General features: G+C 37.7%; 1 protein-coding gene across 4 annotated transcripts in view; it reads right to left on the reverse strand.

Annotated features, from left to right (window-relative positions):
• The window catches only part of DACH2 (dachshund family transcription factor 2), a 238,708-nt gene that overhangs the window by 91,251 nt on the left and 129,479 nt on the right, over positions 1-17,978 (reverse strand). The gene's annotated exons all lie outside the window — the stretch shown is intronic.

The following is a 17,978-nucleotide window of genomic DNA, read 5'->3' on the forward strand; positions in this document are numbered from 1 at the left end:
GAAAGAAAAAAGATTTTCCTGTATGATTTTTCAGGACTGTAAACTTTTCAAGTTTTGAAATTTTGGATTTTTCAGTATGAGATAAAATGTTCTGGACAGTATGAAATTAATTTTACTCTGGCTAAGATGTAATTGAAAATCTCTCCTATCACATGGGAAATAGAGGGGGATAAGGACACGTAACCGAAAAAGATCCTTCCAGGTATCATGATTGATTCATTCAGTTATGGATAAAACCAGCTATAGTGTCTTCCTCTCAGCAAATTATGAGTTGCTTTTGTCATCTCCTACAAAGCACACTGAATGCTTCATATCAGCTATCTTGTAATTTAGTTCCACAAAAACACTCTCATTCACCAAAAACAACTTTTTTTTGGTTGGTAGCACACGATAATTCAGAACAGAATTAAATAATCCGCTCTGTATAAGAAGTACTGCTTACTGAGACATTAGACACTGATTAAAGTGAACTAATAATTTTCATATCCAATACTGCCACACATCCATAAATGAAAATATTTTCTTTTAAAAGCTACTATGAATTTGACATTTAGATTAGCTGTGCTACTCCTCTAACAGGCTTCACAAAGGTTCTCATTATTTTAATATGAGTTAAGTAAGCAAGCAATCAAGAGACTCCAAATGCAAGGGGGAGGTGTATGTATTACCATCACACAGCTACAGCAATCCTGCTAACTTCAGTGAAGATATCCCTGATTAAGAGCAGTAAGTTGGAGATGATAGGTTATGAGTAAGAAATAATAAAAGTCAACCAGGTCTGTTCTGCTACTCCCATCCCACCTAAAAGCCCTTCAGCGTTCACAAAAATAATCTACATTTGCATAGTCCCATAATCCAAAAGCACTGATGCCAAGTCTAATGAGCATCACCTACACTAACTGAGCATTTGTTTATTGTTCTGTCACTGCTACATGAAAAACCATACTGATCTTATTTTTAATATATACTAACTACAAATACACAAAAGCAGAGACCAGAAAACAACATCAACTATTTTGTTTCTCAGGTCATTTCAGCCCTTACTTCTTAACAGTATTTATTTTTTATTTTAAAATAAAATTTTTCAAACACCCTTTGAAGTTCTTTTGCAAATGGTATAGGGTTTTTATCAGGTTAAAATCAAACCCTGATGTTTAAACTTCTGCTTTTAAAATTCTCTGGCAGACATCAATCCCATTTAATCCATCAAAGAAATAATACATCTTAAATGATGAAACTGTTCATGCACTTTCAGAAGATGAAAGTCTATAAACTTCTCCACCTTGTCTTAGTGAAAGGAAACGGGATGGTTCTACAAGTGACTTCCTATTGTCTTTAGGAAGTTTGAGTTCATGATCACAAATCTTCTGAGGAATTTACTGCTTCCAAGGTTTCCAGGAACCTCCATGATTTGTGCTCCTACTTGCACTTTTGCTCCACATCCCAACCAATCCCAAGCATTCAGGTACAGCCATCCCCAAATCATGATCAAAACAGTACTCACTCACAGCCTGTTCTTTTTGCTTGATAACCCTCTTGGAACAACCCGCATTTCCTTTAAAGGTTACCAAAATGAAGTCTGAACACACTTTTTTTTAATGCAGTGTTTTATCACTTGTATGTACCCAAACACATATGGATGAACACACAGTCCAGTAAGTATTTTCACCAAGGTCAGTATTTATGCAGGTCCTTGAAACTCAAGGTTACAAAACTTTGCTTAATTTAAATATACAAAAGAATAAATAAACTATTCAGAAGCACATAAACAGGCAACAGAAAGTGAATTTAGGTATTCAATGAAATTTTCAGTGAAAAAGTAAGATGAGAAGTTAGCCAGGGCCTGTATAAAAAGTACTTCTGAGCAGTTGCATCGGAAGCATAATGAAGACAGAAAAGGGGACTGAGGAACAAACAGAAAGGCATAAAAAGTCCCAAAATCACCACAATGCCACCTGCAGAAATTAAAAGTAATTATTGTCAGGCATTTCTGTGCTCCCTAACCAGACACAGCTGCCATGAGGACAAAAGCCAAAAAAACAATGATGTACCAGAAATCCATGCTGTGCCATCTGCCACACCAAAGTCACTCTACTTCAGCATTAAAAGTTTAAAGAGTGCTGCACAGTTCTAATGTATACAGCATGACAGCCTGAGGATGCTGAGTGGTCAGGAACAGTTACAGCAGATATGCCAGTACTACTTCTAAGCTCAGCAAAAGCAGCCTTTATACTGCTCTTCAGCCTCTACTATTCTCTGCTCTAACTGTGCTACAGTAAAAGCTCCAGAACTGTACTGTATGAGATACTTCAAAAACACTGTATAATCCTGCAACAACTCTGAAAGCTAATACAACTGAGGCTGAAGTAAATGGTTTCATTAGTAATGGCATGGTGAAATGACTGAAGGGATGGAAGCAAACATGCAGCAAATCAAACACTGGCATAATCTCCAATTAAGACTACTGCCAAGGCTAATGTTACTGAAACTTCTATTTAACTATTAAGAAAACTTTCTGCAACTGTCTTAGCTCCAGCTCACTATGGCAAGGAGGGCTATTCTTCAACTGGCTTATCTAAAGATCTACAAAGAGCTGAAGAATCATTCCCATTCTCTTGGATTAATAATTAGCAGCAGCAGAACCACACTTAGAGTGCCTCACATTGAAAAATGGACTTGGAAACTGCTGCAATGTGGACATCCCTCTACTTTCAACAAATAAAAAGGATCACAGAGAAAGCCTGTGGAGCTGGATCACACACTTCAGTTTTCCGTTTTTGCTCCCCTTTTACACTTGATATTTCTCCTCCTTTAGACATCTTTGGTCAGTTGTGATCAATCACAAAGCATCCAGGAAATAAACGGTGTGCCACTTACTGCCAAATATGTGCTAACAACGCTAACAACAAAGAAAGGCCTGAGTCTCAGGACAGCTGCAGCACTCTGCTTCCCAAACCCTGCCCTGGCGAGGGACAGCAGCTCCTGCGGGCCCTGTGGCACAACCACCAAGCGGGCACCTCGGAGCTGTGCTCAGGGACAGTTCTCTAGATATGAATCTTGATTACAAGTGCATAACAGATTGTGATGGTGTGTGCTCAGGCACACCTGCATTGTGCATATGGCAAAACAGCCAACTGCCATTAGTAATTTTCATTCTGAAATTTCAGTTTTGTCAGGACACTGTGTACTCTCCTTTTGACAAGTCTGCATAACTCTGCAGTACAACATACAGATTTAGCCCTGAAATAACCCTTCAAGGACATGCAAGCCAACATAGTTTATACTCAGGTTGCAATGAAGTCAGATTCTACAGCTGTATTCTGAGCCTCAATTAACGAATGCTTTTGCATCACAATTCTCAACCCTAACTAGGAGTACACAGCACCACAGGCCACAGCGCTGCAGAGACCTGCCTTTAATGGCGTGCTGTCACAGTAACTGGCCTAAGCGTACTACAGGGGCCAGACTCACAGGGCATGTGTTTTGCTCCTCCAGCCCAGGCTCCTGGAGCACTGTAGAGGCATGCACACAAAGCTGTTTGCAACTCCAGGCTGCAACATGTTAAAACCAGTGGTTAGTTGCTTACACGAGTGCCCTCTACACAGATACTAAGACTACTGAAGCTCACTCCTCCATGAAATCTCAGGAATGATTTCAACAAAAACGCAGTTACACTGCATGGCTTGAAGATCACAACTGCAAGGCCCCTTGCAGAGCCCCCCAGTCCCCTCACGGGGCAGCGCTGACCTCACTCGGCTCCCAGCACCAGGTGATGAAGGGCATCGCCTGGGGCCCTGAGCACAGCACAACTCACTGAGCAGCAGATGCCTTCCTGGAGAACCAAGAAACTGAAACTCCGTCACACTCCTGCACCGATGGACCTCGGTATCTTTCTTTTAAGTGAGGCCTTCATGTTTAACTGATGTCCTGCTATTGGAAATTGGATCTGGATGGTAAACCCAACGATTCTAAGCATTTTGATACAATCCTGGGTATCTGCTAATCTTATGCTCTAGCCGTAAGGTTTTAGGTCTGTTTTTCAGCTCCCTAATTAGTTAGACTGTGCTCCTCCTTCATATTAGTTTGAAAGCTTTTCTGTCAAAACTGTGAACAAGTAAATTAACTAAAGGAGAACTATGAGTAATCAAATCTTGAGGTTTGCAATTAATTAAATGTAACGGTGAGTCAGTGAACTGAAGAATGGTCTTATATTAAAACAAAACATTTAATTAAATTAACAGCCAACACATTGCAATTAATAATATTCAAAAGAAAAATGAAACTCAGTTCAGCCTTGCCGTATTACTTCAGTCTAACAGCCAGACATTGTGCATCAGCTTGTTTGTTATTTGCATTCAAAGCTGCTATGGGTCAAATATGATGTGCTAAAACAGGAATAATGAAACATCTGGTAGTATGAAATGTTAATGTGAGATACCATATTGCAAACAGTGAAAACAATTTTGAAACATCCAATAAATTAGGCCTTTGAAGACTGAAAAAGATAAGCTTTCTTTCCCATTTTCTTCAACAGGAAAATTACCAAATGCATATAATGTACTTAAAATTTTCAGAATGCTTCTATTGATTCACTAATTTGAACACTCACATTAGAAAATAAATGCTTCTCTACTGTTGAAATGAATCATTCTTGTTTAGCAGGAGGTAAAACCCAGCTACGAACACGGATATCTGGTAAACCAGTCTTGAATAAGATGTCTAAACTAAAGACTTACAGCATTAGGGCAGTCTGGAGACAGGTGTGAGCTTCAATTTGAAGAATACACAAATGTTAAACCCAAATTTACACTTATGTGTAGTAACATTGATAATGCCTACACAAACATAATCACTTACGCTCAAGCTGCTATGCAGCAATACCTCTATATACTGCATATCTTACTCTAAAGGTAGCCTGTATCTCACAATAAACTGAACTGCAGCTCGCCCCATTGGAGGGAAACAGAAATATCAGATCTATGAAGAACATGGAGTGGGCTACATTATTTTTTTCTTTCTCCATTCTTACAGTGTCTTATGAGAATTGATTAATTTCGTGACATTTTCTGCTCTTTTTTACAATCTATGCCATGAGAATGATTTGTCAAGACTGTTATGCGTAATACTTTTAGTGTTCTGCACTACTGTGACCTTTACCTTCTTCTGTATTTTTGATTGACTGACCACCCCACTTTTGATCTGCAAGTTTCAGAAGATGGAAGAATACATGGAGTAGATACATCAGCCATTGAATTACTGTTGAAAAGTTTGCCATCACTTTATACACAATTTCTAATTCTTCTGTGCATATTTAATGCAATTTTAGTGAGATAGCTTTTACAGAATAAAATGAAAATTCTCATGTTACATAGTACAATGAAAAACTGTGTTTTCATATAGAAAAAGAGTGAAAAAATCATGCACTAGGACTCAGATTTGAGTAAGGACAAAACAAATTACACTAATACTCAGAATGATCCAAATTCTCAAACTATCAGCTTATGCTTTTCTTAATGCTGTCACAGACTAAAATCACAATTATTTAAATTGAGGACTTGAAAAATTAAAAAGTAAACTAGAAATGTGTTAAAATACAAAAATCAATTCTATTTGAAATAAAATAAAAAAAAAATGTTAACTCCAAAGTCCTACATATTGAGAGGCTGCAGGAAAGGATATGAAGGGGATATTATCTGCCTCAATAAGGAAAATATATCTTAGACACCAGCCTCACAACCTGTACAGCACCACTAATTTCAGTCATTTTTTCGGTATGAAGATAAATAAAGATGGTGGCACACACCTGCATCCAGCCTGTGCAGAACAGTCACCTTTTGACATATCCTGGATGAGCAGTGTTGGATTAGCCTGCGTCAAATTCAAAGCACTACAGCTTGGCCAACAGTCAGGGATGCTCCTGCACAGACAGGGCCCTGGGTGCACAAACAGCTCCATGGCCACTTTCATCAGCACTCATTGCACGTGTCTTGTATTGCAGGACTCAGTTACCCTCAGCTAAGTTTTAGAAAATGTATGGGTTCAGGAGAAAATAAAATTGACATAAATTCCATTGTAGCAGCCCTCACATTCATGAAAAGTTACAGATTCTGCAAATCCACTATCATCATGGAAGTCTGTCATGGTGCATGTAATGCCACCCGAAATTAGAATTAGCTGTTATTAGTTTTTTCCTCACCTTTATTCCTTTCCTACTAAATCAATTTCTGTGGATTTAAAGCATTTCTCCTAATCAATAATGATGGGGAAACAGCTGAAGTTTTTGGAGGTCCTTTCAGTTAAACACCATAATGTCTGAAAGCTTATCTGAAATTGGCATGAATCTCTAGAGTTTGTAAAATTAATTGAGCTGGAAGGCCTTCTGAGAATAAGGATATCTTTGTGAGCAATTTCAAGCTACTTCCTACTTGTGACTAGAAAATACCATACAAACATTTTTTTTTCAATCAGATGGCATAGCTCAGCTGTGTCCCAGCTGTCTCAAAGCATGATTAAAAACCTGGTTATTTCAAGGATTTTAAGTGAATACTGAATTCCATACAGTATTTCAGATGAAACCTCAATCTACTGTCAAGATCCCTTCTTCTCAGCACTGCTGTTAGAAGCAGGGTAGTTGAGTTGTTTCCTGCTCCCTGCAGCCAGACAAGTCAGATCCGGAGGGCTCTGAGGATCACACTGCGCAAGTCCCTGATGCAGCCTTCCAGAAGCCAAAGCCTTACAGAGGAGAAACATTATTCCATCCTCTCCTCAGATATTTGCAAAGAGCCAAAGCCAAGCAATGATAGAAATTCTGCTTGCAAACATACAATTTAAAGTACCAGAATAATAAACTGTTCTCCACTGTGGTTGGCACTGGCAAGATATAGAAGGAAGGCTAGGGCTGGCCATAGGGACACCCAAATGAGCCTCATCAGGAAGTGAAGACAAAGTGCTCAATCAAGGATACAATTCTACCTTCTTCATAAACACTGCAATCCCCAGTTCTGCAGCAATCTGTCTGCAATCAACTTACAGTCAGTGGGATTGTTTGCAAAGATTAGATTCTTGTTACCAAAATTAATGGATGTAGACCTTCAGTTGGGCTGACAACTTGTGTCACTTCATACAGCAACATTCACTGCAGGTTCCTCCACTGAGTTAACTTGCTAGATTATCTGCTATATATTATCCCTTCATATTCACGATTTTTTTTCCAAGACCTGAGAAATCTGTGTCCATTTCATAAAACACACAAAAACATTATGCTTATTAAGCATAGTAAAGTAACTAATGTAAATAGGCAGCCCATGCTCTCCAAAGATATGAGTTTGAAAGCAGCATCACTTAAGAACAAAAACTCCATCCCATTCATGCTTCACACAGTCCTCAGGAAGGCACCCTTTGTCACAAATTCCCCTCTATCAGCAATGATTATTCTACATGGTGAGTCTGCATCAGAGGTGTGTTACAGCATAAACATTTTGGCTATCTCTGCCTAAGAAGAAAATGAGATATTTTAGATTAGTTAACTTGAATTTCAGCAGTGTTTATACAGTTCTCCAACCAGTCATACTGGGATAAGGATAACCCTTCACAGCACGTTTCAGCACACCTCTGTGTGCAAGAACAAAGGCAGCCAGGTAGTAAACGCTGCTCAAGCTTCCTGGGATTGCAGCAGAGCTGCTGCTGGGGCACCTGCTACACACAGGTGATGGATGTATGAGTTTCTAGCACTGCAAAGGAAAAACAGGAGGCCCTAGGCTGGAGCTTGCCAGATGTAACTTCTAGCTAGGTTTGCACCATAGGTAAAGAAACACAAACAGCAATATTTTCCTCTGGGGCATAAATTAATGACTATTGATCACACAACCAGAGAGTGTATGGAACGTGATTACAGAAGAGTGTATACCTTAACTTTCTTTTCCTAACATCTGCTTGTTCTGGTCTTCCTGTTTTAAGTTCCTTCAGTTTTGCTAAAGCTTTCTCAGGCACATTTACTTACAGAAATAACAGAGGAGACAAATAATTTAGTCCCAATGGGCTAATATCTTCTTTGTTTATGAAGTTATGCCAGAATAGCTACTTCCATTTTATGCTATGAAAGGTAAAGAACATTTTTCAAAGCTGAGAAACTGACTGGAAGCTTATTTTCTTGTTCCACCTTGTGAATAAAAATAACACATAGAAGATGAACTACACAATTTTCAAAACCTTAAAGGATACGTCTCTGCTCATTGGTCAAGCTGAATTAACTTGCAGCCTTTGAGCCAAATGGAAGCTCAAGAAGGAGAGAAATAATCTAGTCACTGAACTGAAACACTTAGCTATCTAAAATTATGCAAATATTCTCTTTGCCCTTGCAAATCTTTCCAGATAAACTCTAGTGGTCTTTACTCTTAAGTCTGCATCAGTACAGCAATTTCACTTCTTATAAAACTAGGACAAGAAGCATTTTCACCTTAAGTTTTGCTCAACAATTGCAGTAGTCAAAGTACACTCAGATCTTAAAATGGAGTCTCTGATTTTATAATTCAAATACATTTATTTTATAAACTAAAATATATTCAGTATAAATGATGTCCAAGATGTATTGAAAATTACTTTTTGCAATTGAAAAAAAATACTGCAGAAACCTATTAATTTTGCTTTTCTGTAAACTGACGTGCCATCCCTTCCAATTGCTACCTCTACAATTATCATACTTTGCAGCACTCAGCTTTTTGTCAATATTAATACGGTACACCTTGCAGCTCTCTTTTTAGAGCTAAGAGTTAACTAACTTTTTTTTTCCACACGTTGAGACATTATCATATATTCTTTTAAACAAATCTAGGTAATATTCCTGTGTTTCTAGTAAGAATTTAACTCTGGTTTTAGAAATTTAATATGTGATCTGTCAACACAGTAGTTAATTAAAAAGAGACATTTTATTTCTTCTATAGACATTGTTTTCAAATATACATTTTCAGTATTATACTACTATATCCATTAATTGAGATTTTCAGAACTGTGAACCTGTGTTGATGAGGACAGGTTTAATAGTACGGTTATGGCAGATGAGCTAATAAATGGCCATTATTCAAGTCATCTCAGTATGGTAAATATATAATTTCATCACTCTATGTAGATTTAGGAATCGATGTGTATTTAAAACTGACTCCTTTTACCTACACTGAGAACTGAGACAGTTGGTTTCTAAGATCCTTATCTGTAGGAACAGATGACCAAAAAAAAATCTTAATAGTTCTTTTCAGGAAATAAAGGATGTGATATTCACTACGCTCTCTCTCCCTACTTCTTTCAAAAAGCCACTAAATACTTGAGAAGAAAATTAACCTTTTTGCTGATTAATCAGTAGGCAGCTTTGACTGGTGAAGAGAAAACTGGATTGCAAATGAACAGCTACCTGTTATCAAATTACAAGGCATTTTCATCAAAGGACCAAAAAATGCAGTGCACTGACCAGTTAACATGCTTCCACTGACCTGGGGGGGTTTTCCAGTTAACAGTTTCTGAAGAATGCTTCCTTTTGATTCTTGTCTCTGACACAAAAATGATTGTCCCATTTAACCACTGTTCTATCACATACATCAGAGAATCCTATTTACTCACACACTACTGGAACATTACAACACAATAGTGTGATTGTCTCTGAGAGAAAATTTTAAAGATTGACTTTTTTTCTTTTTTCTAAAAAAGGGAGTAAGATCAAAAGCTAACTTTAATAGATGTTTGACTAAGGTCATACTCCTAGGAAATGGAACACTGAAGATGAAAGAGAACAAATAGATTTGGCTTTTGATCTCAGCCAAATGCATTTGGCATTGTTTAGCTTTTATAAAATACTTCAACTTTAGGCTATATCATGACTAAAATGAATTGGTTGAAGTCCTGAGGTTTTAATAGATCAGTAATGCTTTAACATGTACCAGCATTTGGAAGAACTTCTCCTTTCTTAAATCCTTGGCTAAACTTCATTCTTCCTGGAACCAACTCAGACCAAACTTGGTTACTGTTGTTTTACTAGATACGTATAAACAAGATTATATTTTCCTCCTAGACAAATTTCAGAGTTTTTATCCAATAGTGACACTAAATAAGGGCCACTGGTGATTCTAGTAAAGGGAAAATAGCAGACTCTTAAGAAAAGATATTGGAATTATTTAAATAAAAGAAATCCTGTGTTCCCAGACAATGAACCGATATGAGACCATTTTACCAAATTATTCCACAGGTTATAATTTTCCTAGAAATACTGTGGACATCAAAATTAGGAAATAAAATATTAGCAAGGGAGGAATGGATTACAAACTATTAGTTTCACATTCTTCAGTAATAATGTTGTTTCCTGGCTTAAGACAACTTGATTAATTAAGGAAAAAGATGGGATAACATTAATTAAAGCAACATGCTTAAATTACTTCTATTGTTAGTCATTACTAGCCATTAGAAGCACTGCAAAAACCTATAAACCACTTAGTAGGCTACACTGTCAGAATTTACAAAGAAGTTTCATCAGCTCAGCCCTTTGACAAACTGTGATAAGAAGAAATACATCAGCTCTGAGCTTCACATAGCATTTTTAAAGTTTTGATAAGAATTAATGATTTATGCTGTAAAACATATTACAACAAAAGATGTTGTATCTATATCATAGAAACATTTGGCCTCAAGAACTATACAGAAACAACTTCCTGATCTCATTTACGTATTACTATGTTGTATTACTATATGATAATAATGATATAGAGCTGAGAAACACGAAAAATAAACAGTCGTCATTAAAAGCAAGGTATCTGACCACAAACTCAAAAAGTTATCCAGGAAAGGAAGAGGTGATTCCCTATTCCCCTTCTACTCCCATCATGGTACCCCTTCAAGAGATACTGAAAAAGACACAGGAAGCAACAGCCATTTGCTTTCCAACATCAAGCCAAAAATTCAACCACATGGAGTAATAACTCATTCCTTCTTCATGCTGTTTATCTCTTAAAAAGGGAAAATATCTTTTTTTAAAAGGACATTGTTCATATACTTCTTATGTGATTTACTTTGAGATATTTCTGCCACTGAGGCAATACATACGATTTGCCGAACCCACCTGGACACTGTATAGCTCTGCAGACCAGAAAACTCAATGCACCTGGAACTAACTCTTCCAGGCACAGAACACCTGCACCCAGCAATATTTTAACTGTGTCATTCTCAAATATTACAAGCATGCACCTCCCTTCAAGTACTAAACGTACTTGCAAGATCCTGCCATCCATCACAAATGAAGCTTTTCTTATTTCTTAGTGCTTGTTTCTGTTTACTGCCACGGAAAGACTTGCACCTTCAGCCAAACTGGAATCTCATCATTCATGTTCTACCCAACTTCAAATGCAATCCAGTATTGATCTATACTATTGTAAACCCGATGCATAAAAATCCCTGCCTTACAGCAGGACTAGTAATTGAAAAAAAAAGGAAAGAAAGAAAGAAAGAAAAAAAGCTCAACAAAAGCCTCCAAACCAGTTAGGTTGGAAAAGACCCTTAATATTATCAAGTCCAACCAACAGCTAATGCTGCAAGCCCCGAAGTGCTACATCCACACATACAGAGCCACAGAATCATTCAGGTTGGAAAAGACCCTTAAGTAACTTGATCAAAGATAGAAAAAAAACTGGAACTAAGCCAACTATCTAAATATTATTAAATATTTCAGATGTATGGTAAACAAAGCTATCTCTCTTGAGTCTTACAACTCTTCTGCTGCTGGGTTTGAGTTTCAGAACACCCTGCTTCTTGAACAACAAATGAGCAAATAAACCCTTCGTAATCTTCTGTGTCTAGTTCTGTGCAAGAGAATTAATTTATTTTAAGAAGCTGAACAAAAAATGAACTTCTATCAAATAAAGTACACAAGAATATAAAACAAAAAATAAGTAAAACAGAAGCAGATTAATTTCATCCTTAAAAACAATATAAAAGGCCCAGCCTTACCTGGTGGAACGTATCGTAAGACTGATTTATATTATGAATATTGAACTACTGAGATATATGCATATATATCAAATTTTCTAAGAGGCATCATGGGATCACACCATCTGCTACGAAGACATCAATAACTGTACCTTTTAAAAAATAACAACCAGAGCCTGAAAATGATCACAATAAGGTTTTCTTTTGTTTTCTTTCTCAATGTCAGAATTTTCCAAAGAAAAACAGCAGCACATGAGAGTAGAAGAGAACTGCCAGCAGCGCCTGTGCCACGCAGGCAGCACAGTGCTCCCAGGGCTCCCCTGCACACAAATCTCACTGTGGGAGCACAGGCTCTGCACAAACAGGTGAGGGCTGAGATTTACTGCGCTGCTGCTTCATTTAAGCATGCGGTAGATGCTAGTCTTCTTACAGGTACCCAAAACAAAATGTTAACTCTCCGTGATGAAAATAGAAGTTCTCTCTCCAAAATAATGTATAAACTAGAAGATCACATGCTGCTGCATCTTGCTTATTTATTGCTGGAAGAAACCCACATCGCTGAAAAGATGCACTCTCGCAGCCATTATATGCATGTCCAGATGTAGACAAACGTTGCAGGACATTCCATATCCAGCAGCAATCATAACTGTGGTGATGAAATACAACAGTATCCAATGAATTTCACTGCTGTACACCGGCCCAGGTCAGACAAGAGCATGTACAAACTTTCTGCCTCTTCTTCAGATACCAAGTCTGATTGGTAGCCTCTAAACTGAGGACAATCAGGCAGCTGCAGTGAAAAGAATCGCTCTGTTAGCTAATACCCATTAAATTCTTTAAGCCAGAGTCAGGGAAGAAAGACACAGCATATGTGCCAAGTTCCTAAGTAATTTTTGCTGCCACAAGCAAACCATTAGAAAACTCTAAAAATATTAACTGTAACCACTTTAGCAATAGTCTGTGATTATTCACTATTTATGTTATTTAAGGTACTCTCTTGTGGATTCAGAGTGAACAAGTTCCCCAACTAAATGCCAGCCCCTAATTAGGGAAAAGAGGGACCCTGGGCAATTTTAACTCTGGGTAAACAAGTGTTCCTAAGCACACGGTAACAAAACTGGATTTTCTTCTGTTACACCTGTGATAGGTTCCCAGATTTAGTTAAGGCTGCAGTACTTTAATTTTGCCTGGTAGATAAATGGTTTTGCTCTTGGGCAGAAATATCTCAAGCTGTGTGTAGAAAAAAATCTCTCTCTAGGCAATGAGTTATTTTTCTCTTTGAGGAAGAGCTCATAATATGATGAGCATAACAACAAAAATAATGAGATGAAATGGAATTGTAAACCACTGCAGAAATAACAATCTATTATGAATAATTCTCACCAGAAATCTTGGAAACTGGACAATTTACTGCCTGCTCTCATTTTGTTTAGTCAAAACATAAAAATGAGAGGGAGATCTGTACAACTGGATTTCAACAGGCTTTAGTCACAACTTCCAGTTGCATTCACTCACAGCTGAGTGATTGTTGTCTTCTGTTCTTGTCTTTCCTATTTGGCCAAACTGAACAGAAGGCAAAGATGACTACTGTCCCCTGACACATTAGTATTCATGATGGTGAAAAGTAAATGAGAACTATTTCATCTTCAGAGCGCTATCCTAAGACATTAACATCTAATAGCAATATTAAAGTCACATTACAGGCCCTTAATCCATGGCAGTAATAATGCTGTCTAGTGTAATAAAAATATACATTAAAATAAATATTTTGGCTACCTAACTTAGGAGTCTGAAAACTATTTTTACCAATTTGAAGAGATTTCAGGGGAGTCAGAACTAAACTTTGAGCAAGCAACACTACTGTAATTTTAACAACTCAGTTCCTTTTTTCTTGCTTGCCCATACTCTCTCACAGAGAAATGAATGCTATTTTATCAAGATCTCTCATGTTAATGTCTTGAAAAGAATAAACAAACAAAACAGCAGCAATAGATTTTGAAATAACTAAGAAAATAATTGTAATGAACCAGAGCTCAGGAATTCTGCATTCCTCCTGCACATTATCTGCAGCACACTCAGTCCTCTGCTTACTTCTGAGATATTTCTCACTGGATTTTTATCAGAAATCCACCAGAGGGACCACCTCTAAGCGAGTGCTTTTCAAGCAGTTTGCTAAGTTTTGCTTTTTTTCTTTTTTTAAACCACAAAAGTAATCTTAGAAGAAGGTGTCCTTCATGTAAAAGATTTCTGTCCAAAACAGATGGGCATTGATTATTGTTACCAAATAGCCCAGCACGATTAGAGGCGATCTGGATACACAGACACATAATTTACTGGTGAATAAATTTAATAGTTAGTAAATAATCTGCCTGGCTGTAAAAGCTGACCTTTTTATTGGCTAAGGACTTTGTAAATACATTATACTAACTTCTTACTGTGGTACATTTACAGGATTCAGTGTTAGCTTCAAACTTTTTGGCGCCCTAACAGTGCAAGATTAACACATTCATTTGCAATGGTGCAGGCATAGCATAAGCAATGAGATATTCATTAAGCCATTTATAAGAAACAAAATAAGCATATTTGTGCTACTAGCTTTACAGAAAATGCAATTAGCATTTTCAGACTGCAAGGTGTTTTCACTTTGTTATGGGCTGACTAATGACATTCCATCACCAATAATGTCTTACTGCTTATTCTTCTTTTTTTCAGAAATTGCCAGATTGAAATAATTGAAAGGCTTCTAAACAATAGTCCAATATTCCCATAACAGCACATGAAACACTAGAGAAATGGAATTCCCCTAATGTTATTTTATAAGCTATATTTACCTCTTTTTTTTTTCCAGCTGCTCTCCTACTATGTATTGCTTAGATACCACAACACATGACAAGCTAGATAGTATCAATTACAAGTGATGGCAGATGAGGTGAGCCACTCCAAAGAATGTCTTCCATTTGAAATTTCTGCTCTTTATCTTTCTTGGAGAGATTGTTCTGGTTGGCCTGGACTTCCGCATTTGATAAATGGGTCAGCAGCTAGAATCTGTATGAGTAAATGAGTAAGATGCACATCTCATCCCTCAAACTATAATGAAAATCTTTTCAAGATTGGATTCATGCATTGAGATGACCTAAGAATATGCTTCTGTTTTTTTACATATTACAATTTAGCTCTCAACTGACAGCATGAAGACCAATCAGCACCAATCATTTCTGAATGCTGGGACTGAAACTGATATGTGGGTGGTGCTACTATAAGATGATGTTAAATATTGTATTAATTTTAAAAAATAGACAAAGAATTTAGTGAGGAAGACTTTTCTCACTGTGTATATTTTAATTAATTTTTTGAGACACCACAACTGGTAACACTGGAAAAACTTCAGACTAAATTGCCAAAAATTGCCACACTCTTTCCCTCTCTCTTCTCCCATTCCATCCTCTTTATATAATATTTAATTAGCAGATAATGAAATTACAAAACTAAACTACAAGCTATCACAGGCATGAAGCCAAACCAATGCACAATGATCTGCATACACAAATACTAGTTACCCTACAGTTATCCCAAAGGATGCAGAGCTCTCCTTCCAACCTTGGGAAAAGCACCAAAGTCAGCCTTAAACTTTCTTGTTAAAGCTGCTATGTAAGCTCCCCCACAGATAGTTTCTATTTTCACAACATAACATTTCAGAAATTCTTGGCCAGCTTTTCATAGAAGTTTACTATCTCTAGAAACTGCTAGCTGATGATTTAGTGACAAGTACTAAAAACTGTTCAGGAAACCGACTCACTGCCTTTGCTCAACCCATGTCGAGTTTGCTCAAGCTTCTGTTTCCTCAGCAAGGCCATTAACTGATATAAATGATATTTAGCAGCTGGAGATTCATTCCTTCATTCTCTCTTTCATGATGGAAAAGGATTGAATTTTCTTTCAATTATTAAAAGCCTAGAATAATGATACCCTAAAGTAGGTGAAAAAGTACAACAAAAATATATATCAGCTGTTACAGTCTGGACAATGAAATACAAAAATATGAAGAAGAATATCCACAATCAGCACATAATTTATTGATTGCCCTTTCTCAAATGGAGGTCCATCAGCGAGTTTAAAAGTAAAATTACGTACTAAAATAACAGCAGAGAGAGATAAAAATTATGAGGGTCAGGCAAGGGGAAGAAGATGTATTTTCAGCAAAGATTTTTAAATGAGATGGAGAGGCAATGAGGCAGAGACAAAGGAAAGCCCTTCCGTGCCAGAAAGAACTGCAGAAAAGAAGGCTCTTTTTGCACTAGCCGTAAAGTGTTGAGTGGCAGCGTGGGAAACAGGTCTAAAAAAGCAAAGTACACAATCTTGAAATAAACTGCTGCAATCCCGTTTTTTAGAATGTATATTAATGACATTAGCATAATGGAATTTGTCTGAAAGGCCAGACAAACTGAGAAGAAGAAAATAACTGACTTGCTAAAACTGTGCTAACAAGTTATATGACCGTAAACATGAGTTTAAACTGTATATAAATCATGAACTGCATCACCTATTACTCCTGTGGACATAGTGCTTACAATGCTTTGAAATCCTCCCTCCCTCCCACCACTAGTCCCAACGCCTGCCCTGCTGCCTGCAGCTCTATTCCACACCACTTGTGACAAAAATTACTGATCTAATTTCTGCATGTCAAGGATTCTCACCTTTCAGGTCACTAGGTACATCTGCTACCTGCTCACTCAATTCAGGGTGGGGCAAAAAAGGCAACAAAAAAGGCAGCAAGCATTTGAACATGGAGATAAAGTTCAATGAATATGCATGAAGTGGAAAAAAATGGTCAACTTACAACAGCACAAATAAATAATCACTGGGACATTTTACTTCAAGTGGGACGACCACTTGAATCTTTGAGCTGGGACTGGGTATGTTGCTAAGATATTGTTCTGGTTTAGCCAGAAATTGCAGGCTTAGCACAGGAGCAGCTTGGTGAAAGTTTGTAGCATACAGTACACAAAGAGCACGCAGAGATGATCAGTATGATCTTCCAACATCTCACTATTTATTGTGTGTGCAATGCAGGAGCAGCCCAGGACCATAGGCTGCCACCTACACTGCAGGTTTACCCTAACAAGCATTAAATTCCTTGTGGAATAGTGGGGATCACTGAAAATAGTGAACTCTTAGGAATATGGCCTAACTTCTTTTATGTGCACCATGAGTTTAAACAGACTGTGCTCAGTCATTATGTACACAGATGGCTAATTAGCTTTTTTAAAATTTTGGTGAAATTCAAACTTAAGAAAATTCTGATGGTTTATAGGTTTTAGTTGAGTATGCCACCTCTAAATGTGTCTGTACTTTGGAAACGTTCATTTCTAACAGGCAAGAATTGGTTAAAACCTGTGCTCCTGATGGCTGTGTTCTTACAGATTTATCCATGATGATTAAAAAGTTTAACCATGCCTTGTATGGAAATTAAGTTGTGTCCTTGAAGTTATTTTACAGTACGTTGAGTCTGACCGCAGGGTGTTGGTGTTGGTGCTCTGCACCCAGGCATGCTCTGTCCTTCCATTTCACGACCCAGGATGCAATGTGGGCACACATCCTCACATCCTGACCTGCTGGGACAGGCAGTGGCAGGAGCTGGGCAGGGCTGGGGCCTGGATAACCCGAAGGTACACCCCAGGGACAGGCCTGCAGACACCTTCCTGCTCCCTGCCTGTGGAAGTTGGCTCCCTGCTCCCTCCCACTGAGCGATTGCTGCTTCTCAGACTCCTGCCAAAGTATGCCAGGACTGTGCAGCACAGGATTCCTGTACTTAAAACACATCAGAACTATACTAATACTGTCACCTCTCATGTTCTAATGATGACTCTTCTTCCTGGACTAACTTGCCCGATTCAGCAGTTAGTGAAAAGGAGAGCATGTATTACCAGAGGATTATCAACCACAGCAGCTCTTTCAAGGTCCGTTTAACTTAATCCTTCAACCTGCAAATAACAGAAATGCTGAAGTGGACACGCAAG

This window comes from Meleagris gallopavo, chromosome 9, assembly GCF_000146605.3.
Source record: "Meleagris gallopavo isolate NT-WF06-2002-E0010 breed Aviagen turkey brand Nicholas breeding stock chromosome 9, Turkey_5.1, whole genome shotgun sequence".
In the NCBI taxonomy this organism is placed as follows: domain Eukaryota; kingdom Metazoa; phylum Chordata; class Aves; order Galliformes; family Phasianidae; genus Meleagris; species Meleagris gallopavo.